Raw genomic sequence first — 17,994 nt, forward strand, 5'->3', positions numbered from 1 at the left:
GGTGGTATCTCATGGTTGTTTTGATCTGCATCTCTCTGATGACTAGTGATGAAGAGCATTTTTTCATATGCCTTTTTGCCATTCGTATTTCTTAAGAAAGTTTCTATTCATTTCATTGCCCCATTTTTTGATGGGGTTGGATGTTTTCTTCTTGCAGATTCCAACCAGTGCCTTGTACAGCCTTGATATCAACCCCTTATCAGATGGGTATTGGGTGAATATTCTTTCCCATTCCATAAATTGTCTTTGTATTTTGGTCACTGTATCTTTTGCAGTGCAGAAGCTTCTTATTTTAATATAGTCCCATTTGTTTATCTCTGTTTCCACTTGGTTAGTCAGTGGTGTGTCATCTTTGAAGATACCGTTAACTCCAATATCGTGTAGGGTTTTGCCAACCTTGTCTTCAATATACCCTGTGGATTCTGGTCTGAGCCTTGAGATTTTAGAAGCCTCTCTTGTCCTTCCCAATGATGCCACATTGCATCTTTCAGGGTCAGGGGAATGAGACCCATTATTGTTACTGGTTTTGGCATATGAATACGTCACAGGGAACTTGCCAGGTTCTCCTAGGTAGGCAAGAAACTCTCAGTAGCTTGCCAGGTTCTCCGAAAGGGGAACTAGGCTATAAGATGTTGCGCTTCCAGGAGCTTGGTTTTATAGTTGATTGGATTACAGGGGCCTGGGGCAGTTTCTAGGTGTGACCACCTAGCTACTGGAAAATGGGGGATCTGGATGGAAGAGGCCCAGTCCTGATCTGAGCAGACTTGGAGATCTCAGTCCCGGGTCCCACATACCTGGGTTTCTCTGCAGGTTCCTTCATGTGTGAGGCTCATCCGAATGTGTGGAGAGGGGCCTTGAGCATGGTTGTGGCTAGGTTTCGGAGGTCTTTGGCTACCGGGGCTCTGCTTGGGGCAGGAAGGGAAACTCAACCCACCCCCTCCGAGGAACCCCAGTGAAGACAGCCAGGCATGGGGGCAAGAGACTATATATATAATATATGTATATATAATAGAGGTATGTTTTATATATATAATAGAGGTAGTGTGCAGTTTCCAGCATACTTAGTAGCAAAACTGTGTTGAAAAAATTTGAGTCACTTATAATGCAAAAAAACAGTATTTACCAAAACTATTCTTGAGTATTAAATATTTAAAGACTTAAAATTATAGTCTCTTCCTTTTAGGATACAACATAGTTGAATGGAGAAGAGAATACTACTCATGTATTGAAGATTACATAGTAAAAGTATACTGGAGAGATAGCACAGCAGGTATGGCGTTTGCCTTGCATGCAGCTGACCTGGGTTTGATTCCTCTATCCTTCTTAGAGAACCTGGCAAGCTACTGAGAATATCCTGCCTGCAGGGCAGAGCCTGACAAGCTACCTGTGGCGTATTCGATATGCCAAAAACAGTGACAATACGTCTCATTCCCCTGACCCTGTAAGAGCCTCCAATTATTGGGAAAGACTAGTAAGGAAAGGCTGCTGAAATCTCAGGGCTGGGTGTAATAGAGACGTTACTGGTGCCTGCTCGAGTAAAAATTAAAGCTGCATTCATATCTCATACCTTACACAAAAGTCAATTTAAAGTGGATCAAAGTCCAGAATCTTTTTTAAAATACACTGAAGAAAATATAGATAGAATTCTCCAATATCTGGACATCAAAGGTCTCTTCAATGGTACAATGCCACTGGCAAAGATCATGATCACGATCACAAAATCCTCTTGATCGTCTCGTTGCTCGAGTGGTCTCAGCAACCTCTCCATTCGTCCTATCCCTGAGATTTTAGAAGCCTCTCTCTTCTCAGCCTTCCCAATGATGCTGCATTGGAGGCTCTTTCAGGGTCAGGGTAATGAGATTCAGCTGGTTACTGGCTTTGGCATATGGATACACCATGGGAAGCTTGCGAGGCTGTCCCATGTGGGCAGGAAGCTCTCAGTAGCTTGCTAGTTTCTCCCAGAGGGAGAAGTAGGTTATAATATATCGCTTCTGGGAGCTTGCTTTTAAGTCTCTGGATGTTGGCCGTTGATGGGATTACACACATCTGGGTTCCTCTGCCAGTACCTTCATGCATGAGACCTGTCTGAACGTGTGGAGAGGGGCCTTGAGCATGGCTGTGGCTAGGTTCCGGTGGTCTTTAGATGCTGGGAGCTCTGCTCAGGGTGGGGAGGGAAGCTGGAGCCCATCTTTTCAGAGAGGTCCCGGGGAAGACATCCAAGTGTGCGGGCAAGAGACTCTGCAAAGATGGAAGAATAAAAAATAGACAAATGGGACTATATCAAATTAAAGAGTTTCTGCATAGCAAATTAAATATGGGATAACACTAAAAAGCAGCAAACTGAATGGGAGAAAGTATTTGTGTTCAACATACCAGATAAAGGGTTGATATCTAGGATATATAAAGTACTCACAAAGATCAGCAACGAACAAAGCAAAGCACATCAAAAATAAGGAGAAGAAATGAACTTTTTTATCTTCCATGACTCTATCTAAAAACAGACTCACTCATCCAACTATCCATCCATTCATTCATTTATCCATTCATTCAATAAATTCATATCAAGTACTTATTTTGACCCAGAAAGTGTTGGGTCAAACTAGAAGATAAGATAAACTAGAAGATAAGATAAAAAATAAAATAGGCAAAGCATGTGCCTTAGGGATTTACATAAGATGTTGAACATACAATAAACAAATACCTCAAGTAGGCTTTATTTGAAATCCATGAAATAGAGCTCTGAAATGAAGCATTTCAGAAATACTGTTCTATGTTGTCAAAGGAAGTTGATACTCAAATTGAAGCCCTAAGTACAAGAAGCCAGTCCTGTAAAGAGCAGGGGGAAATGTTCTAGACAGAGGAAGAGCAAGTATTAATGTCCTCAAGTAGAAAAGAAAGTTGACCTATCCAGGAAAGGACAAAGAAACCACGGTTGTCTGTGCACAGTAAGAAAAGAGACAGATGAGGAGTGTCAAGGAAGAGGTTTGGTAGGTGTGGCAGACCCAGATCATGGAAAAATGTTTTTGGTCAAGGTAATTCAATTTAACTATAAAGACAACAGTGAATGATTAAAATGTTTTGTATAGAGACAAAGGAAGTGGTTTTAAAATTTCTGATTTTTATTTTAAGCAATTTATTTGGCTACTTTGGAAGGAAGGGTTCTAGGAGTCCTGGATGAAAGAGGGGACCCTACCAGTGCTGTCTGTGGTAGTCTGGATGACAGATGACAGATGACGGGGATAGTGGCAGGGAATATGGATATGAGGTGGGATAATGAGACCCAAACAGCCTTGTGCCAAGGATTGTACTTGAGTCAACTGCATTCAAGACATGTGCCTTACCCACTGTGCCATCTCCCCAGCTCCATCCTAATGACTTTTACCAGAGTAGACATAGAAGGTGGGAAAGACAAAGGCAGATAAGCAAAATGAAAAAGAAATAGATAAGATAGGGATTGAACACTGGAAACTTTTCTCTGTAAAATATCAGAAAAATAGGAACAATCATGGAAAGAGTATGTAGACCAAATAAGGGTACTTATAAGGGCTGGAGTTGCCTGCGTTTATCTTGATATTGCAAATCTTGATGTCCAAGATTCCATGGGAATTCCATGGGATGTCAAAAGAACACCTGGCCGCCCACCTACGAGATGGTGGGACTTCTTTGTCAAGATCCTGAATGAACGGTTTGAGGCTCTTTGTGTTCCTGGAGTGAGCAGATGCTACAGTAGCATGCGACAGGGATGAATGGAGATGTTACTGGCGCCTGCTCAAGTTAAATTGATAATTAACGGGATGACAAGTGATATAAGTGATTACAAATCTTATCTCATGCTCCTTCCTCAAGGAAGACTGAAGGAACCTACTGCGCCTGCTCAGGAACTCTTCCTATATGCTCCACGTGGGACCTGAGCATAGCATAGGTTGGAGGTGCACCGTAGCATGGTGATTGTTTTCAAAGGCCAAGTGTTTCTCAGGCCAATCTCTGTCACACAAGAGCAGTCCTGCCTCTCTGGGAGTAGACAGCAGCTTACGTTCCCACTTATTTATTACTCTACTGACTTCACCACACATAGAGCATTGGTGTACCTATATTTAGGAAATCTCTATATTTGGTTCAAAAGATAAGAGGGAAAACCCGTTTATTTAGAAAAAGACACCCTCCTCACTTGCCTCTCCCAAACACACTCAGCCTGATATTTGACTTGCTGTGAAAAAAGAAAAACATCCTCTTGGAAATTGTTCTTCAAAACAGATAACAGGGCTCTGGCTGGAAGGTGATATTGTTGACTCATGTGCTGTGTGTTACATTATCCTGGAGGTTTCCAACATGCACAGGATGTGGTTACAAAGAGCGAGTTTATCCCTGTATAGACATAAACAAGCTGGTGTGTTTTTAAGGACACCCAGAATTTTCACAAGTTACTTCTTTACTGGTTTTGTTTACACGGAGACTGGGACCATGACCCCATGTCCTGACCTTTCTTAAGCCTGGTGCGTGCTCCTTTCTCTTTCTCCCAGGAGCCACAGAACCAGGGGGAAGTTCATCCTGGCAGAAAGCAGAGCACCCACCTAACCTTGGGTTTGTTTGTAACACAGCACATAGTAAGTATGTAGGTCGAATTGGGCCTCCTCCCGGCTTTTTATATAGTCAATGTCAGAATATGCAGATGACAGAATGAATCATAAGGAAGGGCAGACTGATAGTTTTGAGGAAATGAGATCAAATGAATTTACCGCTCTCAGGACCCTGAGTCGGCCCATTCTGTCGGGTCACCACACCAGTAGCGAATTCCCTGACATCTCTTACCTTTTGTTGGCAAGATTTAAGCCACGGGTAGGTGAAAGAAGGTGTAACAGAGCGGGACTGCATACTGCCAAGGCGGGTGTGAGAGCTACAAGTACTTCTCCATCTCCTTACTTGAATTCAAGGCTTCCTTCTCTGGGGCTAAAGACAGGTCACGAGGCATAAAATTATCAACCCAGGAAAGAGAAGATGTTTATAGCTTCTACTACTTTTACAAAAATAGATGAAAGGAAAGATTTTTTTTCTACCGCTTGCAGCCTGTGAACTTCCTTAGTACTGTGCATAACTTACTACTTCCAGAAATAGGAGACTTGAGGACATTATGTGGTGTGGTTGTTTGTGCGTTGTGCATGATAATGACAAGCAAAACTCTCTTAGACCGTTATTTCAATGCGAAGTCCCTCTCTCCCTTCCTTCTTACTTTCCTTTCCCTTCCTTTCGCCTCCTCTTCTTCTCTTTCTAGTTTCTTTTATCGCCTTCCTTCCATCCCTTTTCTTACAGTTTTATGGGTATGATTTGTATATCATAAATTCATTACTATAAATATAGAGTTGTATAGCCAGCACAATATAATTCTAGAATATTTCTATTATACCACAGCTCTCTTTTAATTAGCAACCTCCATTTTTCTATCTTTATGATTTTCTCTTGCTGAATATTTTGTAAACATTGTGTTTGTGTGAAATGTTTAGCATATATTTTATTTGTATTTATTTTAATATAACATCCTAAAGTTTTGTCCATATTGCACAGTACATCATTCTTTCCATTGCTACATGTTATTACATTGGCATATTTAATTTATCCATTTATAATTTTTGTTGAGTCCACTTTTGTCAATTACAAGCAACAGTGCTACTATAAACATTTGTGTACAGTATTTCTTGTACACAAATGAATGTATGTCTTTATTATTCTTGAGTTAGTATCTCACTTGTCATTCAAATATATTTTCTTTTATTAATGAAAGAAGAATTAAAATTTTACTTAGGTATGAATACGTGGCCACGGTGGGTCTTGATGTTATTTTAAAAGTATAAAAATTGCAATTGTTTTTTTGAGTCTTGGAAAGAAAGCAAAATCTAGTAATTACTACTTTAATGTGGCACAAAATGAACTGTGGTACACTTATTCCATCATATCCTATGTCATTACTATTAGTACTATTGTTTGGGGGTGAGAATGGACCACATATCTGACTGTGCTCAGGGACTACTTCTGGCTCTGTGCTCACAAATCATTCTTGGATGAGCATGGGTGACTGTACATGGTGCCAGGAATGGGCCTGTGGTCAGCTGTATGCATGGCAAACATCTTGTCCTGCCTCTCAGGCCCCAGTCATGTCATTTTTATAACTAAGTAAGAGCTTGAAGAAATGCCAAAATATTTTATTTATTGTAATTTGGGGGTCAATATTCTAAAATGTGGAAACAAGTTTATGACACTATGCATGATATAGTTCTATTTGCTTACAAATATAATGCACATATAAATCTTTGGTGTTCAGAGGATCTCTTTGGAAATATTTCCACCTAGTGACAAGTAGCAGCCCTGGGGCAGAGGTTATTGACCTGAAACAAAAAGTGATCAATTGGGATGGGAGTGTTAGTATACCCCAGTAGGGCATTTCCCTTGCAAGTAGCCAATCTGGGTACTAACCTGGCATCACAGATGGTCCCCCAAGCACTCCAGGAGTAATTCCTGAGTGCAAAGCCAAGAGTAATACCCAAGCATCATCGCTAGGTGTGGCCCCACAACAAACAGACAAACAAAACAAGTGACCAGTTGTCCTACCAAGAGAATGGGTTTATTTGGAGACAACAACAAAAAAGAGGAGGTGATGTAGAAAGGTTTTATCTCACAGGGAGACACAGAGCACTTCCCCTGAGTAAAAGCAGCCCTGTCTCAGATAACTGGTGGAGTTGCGGACAAGAGGGCTCCTACTCTCTGCATCAGAGAGGAGCAACATCACTTCACTACATGTTGCATCTAGGAGCTGCTGGTCAGGCACGGGAGGGTACTCTCTGGTTCCCCAACCTGACTGAAAGAATGCTTAACTATATTAATGTTCACAAAGCATTGTGCCTGTCTGCTGTTTGAACTTGCTGAAGTGGAAATGCTCTTTTGCAATCAAAACATTGAAATCATATGTTTCAAAAGTGATGTTTGCTTAAATTTGGACATATGTGTTTAGGTCATGTGTCTGTTCGTCCACTTTTCTTTTGGTCTTTTTTTTTTTTTTATTTTGTCACACACCCAGCTCATTAAACACTTTTCATGACTTGGGCCTGTGCTTGGAGTTGAATGTGGTACTGTCTTTTCTCAGAAGGTTCCTTACTGCAAATAGACCAGTGATAATGAAATAATAAAGTGCTGTTCTAGGGATTTCCTTTGACTTGACTCAACTTGCTTCCTCATCTCTTTTGTTATGTTTTCCTACACCAAAGCCCATACCATTTTTTTTTCCTAATCAATGTGTCCCCTGAAGAGAGAATATTCCCCTATTTCATATGGCCTTCTTCTCCTTCACTGCCTCACTGGTAACTCAACTTTGCATGGAGCACCCAGACAGTCATTGTTTCTGAGCTTGTAACCATCACTGTAACCCTGAACTGCCTGGCCTCTTCTCCACCCAGCATCTATCCTCAGCCTTTCAGTCCACTGTAGCCTAAAGTCACATTGACAGCCAACCTCAAAAAGAATACTGCCAAGGGCCTCTTAGGTTTGCAGTATCTTCTGGTTGCAACATCATTTAAGGAAAACTGTGGATTTTCTTTTTATCAGGTAAGCAAATTAGGTGGAAAGAGAATATTTCTAGGACAATTATACACTTTGAAAACCTGACCTAGTTCATATGGAAGCACATGTGCTTTTACTTAAATTCTGAACGCTGAAGTAAATTCTAAAAGTAAATTCTAAAAGCTGAAGAGGTTTGAAAATATCCTTCAATGGTTCTTCTTTATGATTCAAATAGATGTTTAAGACTATAGATAAAGCCATTAAACCCTTGTTACTTGGCTTTGTTTTTTGTTCTTTGGGCTTCTGTACAGTGCTACTGAGCCCAATATTCAAATATTAGCTGATCTCAGTCCTTCTGTGGCTGTAGACTACACAAATGAGAGCCACTTGTCAGATGTAGGTATGGTAAGACAATGCCAGAACTCACTGGAAGGAGCTTAGGAAACAAATGTTGTTGGCGCTTTTTTTGGTTATTTTTTGTTATTTTTTTGTTTTTGCTTTTGGGTCACACCCGGCAATGCACAGAGGTTACTCCTGGCTATGCACTCAGGAATTACCCCTGGCGGTGCTCAGGGAACCATATGGGATGCTGGGAATCGAACTTGGGTTGGTTGCATGCAAGGCAAATGCCCTATCTGCTGTGCTATCACTTCAGCCCCTGTTGACGCTTTTAAAATAGACTTTGTTTATCTTTGACTTATTGATAAATTAATAATGGTAATTACTGAACACCTTATGGGAACCTAATTAAGCAAGAATCTGATCATTTTGCCCATCTTTCTTAAAGTATGTCTGGGGAGATAATATTGAAGCAAGATATGTGAACAAATTGCTAGTTTTTGTTGGGCAAATAATAATTGCCCAAGACTTATACTAACAAATGTTAGACATTTTGAGGAAGAAAGCATACTTTTTTATTTCTATTTGAGAATTTATAGGAATGAGATACTTAAGTTGGGCTTTAAAGGATGGGCAAAGGCCCAATAGAAAGATGAAAGGAGTTCTGGATAGAACATACAGTAGATAGGCAGAGATGAGGCAAATAAAATTTGAAGCAATTTGGGTGGGGCAGGGGGTATGAGAAATTGGTACTCAGAGTCTATTCCTTGATCTATTCTATAGGTATTCAGAGATTATCTTTGTGTTCTCAGAAGTGCAATCCTATTAATACTGAGGAACCACATGGGGTGCCAGGGTTTCAATGGGGGTCAGCTATATTGCAAAGCTAGTACCTTTCCCCTTGTAAGATCTCTCTAACACTATCACCTTAAGGGAATTTTGTTTTAGCTTTTTGGGTCACACCCAGTGATGCACAGGGGTTATTCCTGGCTCATGCACTCAGGAGTTACTCCTGGCGGTGCTCGGGGCACCATATAGGATGCTGGGAATTGAACCCGGGTCAGCCATGTGCAAGGCAAATGCCCTATCTGCTATGCTTTCACTCCAGCCCCTTAAGGGAATTTTTATAAAATGTTTTTATTGAACCATCAATTTGAATATGAGAGGCAAATAATAATGGTAGAATGCAAAGCTTTAGATGTTCAACCAAGGAATTTGTATGCTTTGCAATAGAGTATAGAGACCTAATACTTTGGGATGATCAGTATATGGCGTTACAACAGCAGTATGTCCCTTTTGGGGGCAAAAAGGGGCCAGGAGACCATGATTTCCATTCAGGAGAGGACGTGAGAGCATTGCCTGAGCAAGGCAGCGTTCATTAAACACCAAGAAAATGATGACTCAGAGGCATGGCCCAAGGAAAGAATGGAGAGGTTTTCGTGCTTTGTTAGGATGTGGCAGGTTAGATAAAGAGCAAAGTCTGAGGCCAGCAGATAAGCACTTCTGCACGAAGATGGCAAGACTTGTACCAAGTAAGTTCAGCAGAGAAAAAACGAGTGACAAGAGAGAATACCAAGTTCATTTTTTGACGTCTTATTCTAAAAGGAATTTTTAGGAGGCATTTGGAAGTGCATTTGCCTAATTCAAACGAAGCATCTGTCTGTCTGTCTCTCTATGTATCTAGTAAATTAAATTTTATTCACTCAGGTTTCTTCCTTCCCACCCTGGAGAGCTGCTGGCTGCAGGAAATTCTGCAGATTCCTACTTGCAGGATGACACGAGGTAATTTGAAACTTCCCGGACAATGGAGGCGTCTTTGTCTCTCTGCACCAGGTAGGAGGAAGAGGTGAAGTGTTCGCTGGCGTCTCTGCTTTATCTGGGACCACAGTGGCTTCTCTCTCCCGCTGACATTCCGGATGCTTTCCGGTCCCACGGGACAGCTCCCAGGCTCCCAGCTCCTGGCAATAAATATCAGTCTTCTGCACGGACAGTCAGCGACATTCATGCCACCAACAGACACTCGCATAGCAGGTGCTGCTGAAAGTTCAGGGAGCATCAACCACCAGTCAGGGGCCTGATAGCCATGCAGGGTGGGCTGGGAGGGATAAAGGGAGGGGGACTCACGTCCAGCTGCTGGCCTCTCCTGAGAACAATGCGTCTGTCACCCGGTGAATGATAGCGCCTCTAGGGCTGAAAAGGAGGCACAAGTCTGTCCTGTCTTCCCACCAGGCTGGCCTGTGCACTCCCACTGCTCTTGGGCAATGAGCCAGCAGTGGGGGCTTTGGAAGGCTCTGAAGGAAGACGTATCCAGGCAAAAGGGACCAATGTCCAGGACTCACTTCTGACCTGAGGGGGCACACGAGATTGGAAGAAAACAGGCAGAAATGCAAGCACTGCCTTTACTCCTCCGGGTTTGGGTCTCTTGCCTTAGCTGTCCACAGTACCTTTTTCAGGAGAAGATGGAGAGGATGAGGACTGATAAAGCCTCCCACCACCCCTAGGAAGGCTGCCTGGGTCATAATGTCTGATTAGCACCGAGGAATCCTGTTGTGGGCTATTCCTGGCTCTTACCCCAGCCTGCTCTCTAACCTCAAGCATCCTTTTAATTGCCTGTTTTCTCAGTTTTACCTTTTCATCCATCCTTCGAATCCTCCAAGCACATCAGAGACTGACTCCCTTCCACCCTGGGAGACTCATGGTCTGAATGACCCATTTTAAAGAGCCAAAATCCCAGTTCTTATTTTCAAATGTGGATATAAGTACTGATATAGTACATACACTCATAGACATTCTAATAAAATTATTTCACAAACACATATTTATTACTGGTAGATTATAGCTGACCTGTTAGGGTCTGATAAGACAAATAAACAAGACAATAAGAATCTATTTTGTGATGATCTATTTTGTTTTATTTTGGATCATTCAATGTATATATGTATGAATGTATGTATACACTTATCTGTCTATCTTGCTGGAACTAGAACCAAGGTCTCTACTTATGAGGCTTGTGCTCTAAGGCACATTCCCATGCTCCTAGACTTAAGATTATTTTTGCCAGTGGTATTCAATCTCTGGTTCACAGACGAGTGCTACTCTGCTGAAGGTCGAAAATTTTTTTTTTAATTTATTTATTTTTAATTAGAGATTCACCGTGAGGGTACAGTTACAGATTTATACACTTTTGTGCTTATACTTCCCTCATACAAAGTTCGGGAACCCATCCCTTCACCAGTGCCCATTCTCCACCACCCGTAAACCCAGCGTCCCTCCCACCCTCCCCAATCCCATCTCCCCCCCACCCCACCCTGCCACTGTGGCAAGGCATTCCCTTCTGTTCTCTCTCTCTAATTAGCTGTTGTGGTTTGCAATAAAGGTGTTGAGTGGCCGCTGTGCTCAGTCTCTAGCCCTCATTCAGCCCGCAACTCCCTTCCCCCACATGGCCTTCGACTACAATGTAGTTGGTGATCGCTTCTCTGAGTTGACCTTTCCCCGGAACGTGAGGCCACATGGAGTCAACCTCCTGGTACTTATTTCTACAGTTCTTGGGTGTTAGTCTCCCACTCTGTTATTCTATATACCATAGATGAGTGCAATCTTTCTATGTCTGTCTCTCTCTTTCTGACTCATTTCACTCAGCATGAAACTTTTCATGCCCATCCACTTAACTACAAAATTCTTGACCTCCTTTTTTCTAACAGCTGCATAGTATTCCATTGTATAGGTGTACCAAAGTTTCCTCAACCAGTCATCCGTTCTGGGGCATTCGGGTTTTTTCCAGATTCTGGCTATTGTAAACAGTGCTTCGATGAACATACATGTGCAGATGTTGTTTCGATTGTACTTTTTTGCCTCTCTGGGATATATTCCCAGCAGTGGTATTGCTGGGTCAAATGGGAATTCAATATTTAATTTTTTGAGAGTTGTCCAAATTGTTTTCCAGAAGGGCTGAACCAGTCGGCATTCCCACCAGCAGTGAAGAAGGGTTCCTTTCTCCCCACATCCTCTCCAACAGCGGTTGCTTTTGTTCTTTTGGATGTGTGCTAGTCTCTGTGGTGTGAGGTGGTATCTCATGGTTGTTTTGATCTGCATCTCTCTGATGATTAGTGATGCAGAGCACTTTTTCATGTGCCTTTTGGCCATTCGTATTTCTTCCTTGGTAAAGTTTCTGTTCATTTCTTCGCCCCATTTTTTGATGGGGTTGGATGTTTTCTTCTTGTAGAGTTCAACCAGTGCTTTATATACCATTGGTATCAACCCCTTATCTGATGGGTATTGTGTAAATATCCTTTCCCATTCTGTGGATAGTCTTTGTATTCTGGTCACTGTATCTCTTGCGGTGCAGAAGCTTTTTAGTTTAATGTAGTCCCATTTGTTGATCTCTGTTTTTACTAGATTGCTTAGTTCCGTGTCACCTTTGAAGATACCTTTATCTTCAATATCGTGGAGGGTTTTGCCGATGAAGGTCGAAAATTTTTGATTACAACTTGGTTATAACTTCCGGTCTGTGGAGCAAGATCTATGCCATGTGTGCAGGTGTAAAAAGGTTGAAGAATGCTGATTTTGCTTTTTAACATATCCCTTATGAATTTGTTTTACTTTTGTTATAAGAACTCTCAGGTTTAGTTCCAACTTATTAAAGTCAGATCAACCTCATAAATAAATATATATATTTTTTGCCTTTTTGGTCACATCCAACGATGCACAGGGGTTACTCCTGGCTTTGCACTCAGTAATTACTCCTGGTGGTGCTCGGGGGACCATATGGGATGCTGGAAATCAATCTTGGGTTGACTGCATACAAGGCAAATGCCTTGCCCACTGTACTATATCGCTCCAGCCCAACCTCATAAATCTTTGATTAATGAAGTAATGAATTGAAATATGGAAGAACTGTAATAATATGGAAGAACTATAGTATGGAAGTAACAGGGAAGAAGCAGACCTTCAGCAAGACCTCATATTTAACCTCTGATTAACTTAACTTAGGGATATAATAAAAATGGTCCTCAAGAATCTGACATTTCCAATTCAGAACATCTCTTAACTTCTTCATGATTTGTTCCACAAATGTATTGCAATTTTCTGGAAGGGAAGACTATGTTTGATATTTCTACAGCTCAGTGTTGCATATAATCAGCACAAAATAAATAGGTTGGCTGAGCAATTTGATTTCTCAAAAATCTCTGAAAGAAAATGAGATGAGATTTAAGAAATAAACATCAATTTAGTGTTAAAAGTAGAAGAAACAACTTTGTTCTTCTATAAAATACAGATAAAATTGAAAAAAGATGACAGGTAAAGCATAGGTAGACAAAAAAATATAGGCACTGGGATTGTACTTAATCTGCATCATTCTGAGTGATGGTTCCAGAGCTTTAAAAAGATCATTAATAAGTGCGTATGAGTCTGGGATTAGTGAGGGTTTAGAAGAGAACTCACGAGTTAAGGACAAATGTGGGGGGAGTTGAGATAGGTCCCGGCACCACATAGTCCCTAAAGCAAACCTTGGCGAGCATAATTCCACAATAGCTCTGCAGTGTCATGCCCTAGTATTAGACAATCTGGCAAGGTTGACAGAAACTCACCCAGTGTGACTTCTGAGTCCTCTAAACACTGCACAGGAGCACCCCCACCCCATAGAAGGGTAAGAGGTGACAATCTTGAAAAAATTTTCAGAAAAATAAACATTCAGGTGCTTGGTTTCGCAGTATCAGTATCATAAAGTGGGGCACCGATAAAACTGTCCTATGTTCAAAATATACAGAAAGGTGTGAAGAAACTCTGTGAAACTTTAAAATTAGTTGAGCGAAAATCTTGATGGCCTTAGTTGTGAAAATACAACTGTGAATGAGACAAATTTTAGAAGTATCACCGTATCACTGTCATCCCATTGTTCATTGATTTGCTCAAGTAGGCATCAGTAATATCTCCATTGTGAGACTTGTTGTTACTGTTTTTGGTATATTGAATATGTTGCGGGTAGATTGCCAGGCTCTGCTGTTTGAGTGGAATACTATTAGTAGCTTGCCGGGCTCTCCGAGAGGGATGGAGGAATCAAACCCAGGTCTACTACGTGCAAGGCAAATGCCCTATCTGCTGTGCTATTGCTCCAGTCCCGTATGTGGACTATAAACAATAAAATAAAGGAATAGATGATGGCCATTAACTCAGATTCTGGTGAACAAATTAAAGTTCCCAATGGCATGGAAGTGGATTTAAAAGGCCCAGTGGAATATGTCGAAAGGATATAGTTGGTAGTTTGGTGGTAGGTAATGCACATTATTAACATTTATCCCCCAAACATAGAAACATCTCCGTTCTTGCAAACCAATATTACCTCAACAGTAAGCAAATAAAATGTTTTTAAAAGGGTGAAGGAAAACCATGTTAAAGTTCTCAGGTATATGGGCTATAGATACAAGAAAGAAGAACCCAAAGATAAAAAAGAGTGAAGGGAGGTGGGTGAGAATAGACATTGGAGGGCAGGAAACATTCAACCACTGAATGCTGCTTGTCAAGATATTTCTCCTTGGACAGAGTTTTCTTGATCAGAGACTCTCTTAAAATCCTTCAGGGGTAAATGTAGAGATACAGACTTCCTTTTTTTTTTTTTTTTTGCTTTTTGGGTCACACCTGGCAATGCACAGGAGTTACACAGGAGTTACTCCTGGCTCTGCACTCAGGAATTACTCCTTTCAGTGCTCAGAGGACCATATGGGATGCTGGGAATCGAACTCAGGTGGGCTGCATGCAAGGGAAATGCCCTATCTGCTATGCTATCACTCCAGCCCCGATACAGACTTCCTTTAAAAAAAAGTCTCTAGCAAAGATTGAAAACTGAAGGGGGACACTGGACAGGACTGAAAAAAAGGAAATCTCTTCTGCTGTGAACCTGGGTTAGGATTGTGTTGCTGTGGGCCTTTCTCCATGTGCCTGTCTGAACCAGTGAAAGTGAAGCTGCAGACTTTCAGTCAGTCAGAATTTCCTAATTCAGACAACACCAAGACAGCAGTATTACTGCCAAGGAGCTATCAAAGCCTGTGTAAAACCTGGACTATGCAGAACTGGATGTTTTTCATGGTCAGGATGTCCCATTTCTTGCTCCTTCCTTAATTTACCAAATACTCAGCTTTCCAGGGTGTTCTCAGAAATGATGGTCTTTAGCTCAGCCCATGCGCAGACTGCGACTCACTTGAATGATACCATAAAAAGAACTTAAAAGATATGCTGTAAGTACTCTGGTATTACAAAAACGAAGTTATTGGCCACAAAGTTGTTTAGGAAGAGATTGTAAGGATAGGTCCTTGAACTCAAATTCTTAAATGTTTCTGCTGGGTGTACTTTTCCCATAGGGAAATTCCATTCTTACCTCAAACTACTGCATGCTGTCAAGGTAGATACGAAATATGGATCAGCATTGCTCTGCTATCCTTTGTCCCGTTTGCTCAAGTTTGCAAGAATGTTGAGCAGGACTTACTCATTGCTCAGGCAAAAGGAAAATGAAACAAAACAGAAAAGCGAATTTGCTCAGCAAGATGGAAATGCTATTAACTGTGAATCACAAATTGCACACAAAGGCATTCATGTGAAGGCATCCGTGAAGCAAGTCTGGGGAGACTTGGAAGAGCATCACAAGAGGTAGTGCTGAATCACTGAGGAGAACCGAACTTGAGGATGAGGTTAAGGATTCATGTAAGCTTCAGAAATGGGATGATGCTGAGATGAAATTCAGGCCCTCTAAACCCAGAACTTGGAGCCAAAGGGAGTAAAAGGCAGAGCTGGTCTCATTCAGAAGCAGCCTCTTGGTCAGAGGGGAAGAATGATGCTTTGTTGAGATTGGCAGCTACAGTGCCTGCCTATCAATTGACATAGAAGATGCCCAATACCCATGTATGGATGTAAACCATAACACATTTTCCAAGCTGAACACAGGAATAAAGTGGGGGAAAAATGGAGACCACAGTATAGGTCAGGGTTAAGAAATAATGGGAAAGATAAAATTGAAGCTGGTGGTTGTGGCAAGAGCCACCCCCTAAGACTTCCAACCCAGAGGTATGAGTTTGCAGTGATGTGGCTTGTAGGCGATCATGGAAACTGTGAACTGTGCTACAACCCCGTGTGGCCCAGGGAAGGATTTTCCCTCTCTACCCTGTCTTTCTTCGAGGAAGATGGTGGTGGCGGCAACACCCAAGTGGCAAGAGCCACCTCCTAAGACTCCCAACCCACAGGTATGAGTTTACAGTGATGTGGCTTGTAGGCGATCATGGGATGGGGGGGCGCTACCAGCACACTCTCCGCCCAGATAAGATCCGGAGCTGCCTTGTGCGAAACAGACCCTCTGCTCCTAAAGACTATGATCCAAGAGGTCTTCTAACCCATTTTGGCACCAAGAGTGGCTTCTTACAGGACTGCATCTAGACTGTGAACTGAGCTAAAATATCAGAAATCCAAAGCTCATAGAGTCTTCATACTCAGCAATGGAAAACAAATGATTAAATTTGCCTTTTCAGCAGTCCTGATTGTTGGGGGGAAAGTCCAAACAATAATAGTGAGTTTCTATTGAAATATTGAATGTATTTAAAGTATAGAGAGAATAAAGTGAAGATCATTAGCTACTCAGATGGGGGGGGTGGGAGAAGGATATATTGGGGTTCTTGGTGGTGGAACGTGCATTGGTGAAGGGATGGGGGTTTAATCATTATATGACTGAGACAAACCTGAAAGCTTTGTATTTTTTTCATGGTGATTCAATAAAATAAAATTTTAAAAAACACAATAGAACTAGCAGATGTTAAAAAATATTGTAGCTGGTGGTAAAAGTTATTGCATTTGAGACTAAAAGCTAAGGGGAATAGAGGAACCATTGAGAAGTACCTACTGCTTTTACTGGGGGCAGGAAGAGAGAGAAAGTAATACAGGGAGGTTAACTATCTTTCCAAAGTATAAATAGAAGCTTGCTGGCAAAAATGGACTCACATCTGGAAATGTCTGACTTAAAATTTGGGTACAAATTAAGAGGCCAGCCTCCTATACTAGCCCCAAGTGGAGAAAAACAGTGTTTTATTTGCCTCAATTCATGTCTGAATTCTGGTTCTGTCACCCACTTTGTGGTGCAGGACAAGTCACATGGAATTTGAACAGTTTGCATTATCTAAGACTTGATAGGATAATAATATTTACCTCTATTTCATCAAAAATGTATGAGATACAGCATCTCAAAGAGTTGTACGAAATGCAACGTTTGTGTAAATTATTTTCAAAAGGATTTAGTAGCTTTTAATACTTGAACAAAAATATCTCATAATGTAACACTTCATTGTCATACAAAATCTATGTGAAAATTTGAAGACATTTTAAAAGAAGATATTTTAAAATTTAATACATTAAATTTAAAATGGTAAAACACATGTGGTTTACTTACTTTCATGTTAAAGAAATAAACCTCATAGGAGAAATATTCTGCATGCCAATCACATGCCAACTACCTTGTTTAAATAAGATGAAACTTTTTTCTATTTAAGTTGTTTCACTTTTATTTATATTTATATAATTACACATAAATTTATCTTAAATTTCAACTAGGAGTTTAACAACTTACAAGTTTTATCACCTTCTGGAACAGTGGGGTAAATTTTGAGGGAAGGGGGCTTGAGTTACTCACAGTGGTGTTCAGGACTTATTTCTGACTCTGTGCTTAGGAGTTATTCCTGTCAGTGCTCTGGGGACCATATGTGTGCCAAGTATGGAAGCAGAAAGTAGGGTAAATAATTTTTAAAGGATCCTAGTAATTTCTTCTTTAAGAGAAGAAATTCCTTTACCATGACTTCAGCACTTTCTTTACCATAACTTTTAGTTACTTTTGTTGCAAACAATTGGGGTGGGAGAGTTATATGACACAAGGACAAGAATTTCAATTCTCTTGGTCAAAGTTATGACTCAGTTACGGGGAAGGTGGTGGAGGGTCTTGGGAACTTTGATAGTGGTGGCATGCAGCAACTTTATACATCAGTTAAGTTAGCTATACATGTTAACTTATTGTAACTTATTGTAACAACAACAGAAGGAATGAACTTCTCTAAGGGGAAAGAAGTGAACATGGGCAACATA

The sequence above is a fragment of the Sorex araneus genome, chromosome 4 (genome assembly GCF_027595985.1).
Source record: "Sorex araneus isolate mSorAra2 chromosome 4, mSorAra2.pri, whole genome shotgun sequence".
Lineage (NCBI taxonomy): Eukaryota > Metazoa > Chordata > Mammalia > Eulipotyphla > Soricidae > Sorex > Sorex araneus.